The sequence below is a fragment of the Rhinopithecus bieti genome, unplaced genomic scaffold (genome assembly GCF_001698545.2).
Source record: "Rhinopithecus bieti isolate Rb0 unplaced genomic scaffold, ASM169854v2 scaffold_67299, whole genome shotgun sequence".
Taxonomy (NCBI): Eukaryota; Metazoa; Chordata; class Mammalia; order Primates; family Cercopithecidae; genus Rhinopithecus; species Rhinopithecus bieti.
In genome coordinates, this window is record NW_016825224.1 from 7,495 (window position 1) to 8,233 (window position 739).

Consider the following 739-nt stretch of genomic DNA (forward strand, 5'->3'; position numbering starts at 1 on the left):
CTAATAAATGAAAGTACTTAATAACACTAAAGGAATTTTGAGAATAAGTTCTATTCCAACCTTAGAAATTAAAACAAAACAAAGCAGCTATTCTCCAAAGGAGAAAGCAACCACAGATCTCCCTCTAGTGGCAAAAGATAAAGTTGCTGCTGAAAAGCTGAATTGCTGCTCCATACATAGAACTGCTCAGACATTTCTTTTATAAAATTTTAACTTAAGATTCTAAATCAACATATAAGGAAAATAGATCTATTTTTTGTCGACAAAATTATACCTACTTCCCAGTAATAGCATGGATTTTAAAAATTAGACATAATTTTCACTTACCATGAATGCTAATCTCTCTAGAAATCTGATCTCTCCAGAAAAAAATATTTTGCCAATGACATTTGGGTATCTGGTACTTTCACCAGATTAAAGTTATAAAGACATAACCAAACTGTGAGCAAAAGAAAAGAGAGCAGTTCTTCTCTGTTGGTAAACATTCTGGGATACAGCATGAAAGGAGCTAACTCAGAAGTATAAAGTGGTAAGCATCAGTGAGTGGTATTTGTAATAACTCTGTACATCAAAGGAAACAATATGGTATTATAAGAGTTCTTGGCCTGGCCCTATGGCTCATGCCTGTAATCCCAGAACTTTGGGAGGCTGAGGGTCATGAAGTCAGGAGATAGAGACCATCCTGGCTAACATGGTGAAACCCCATCTCTACTTAAAAAAAAAAAAAAAATTAGCCGGG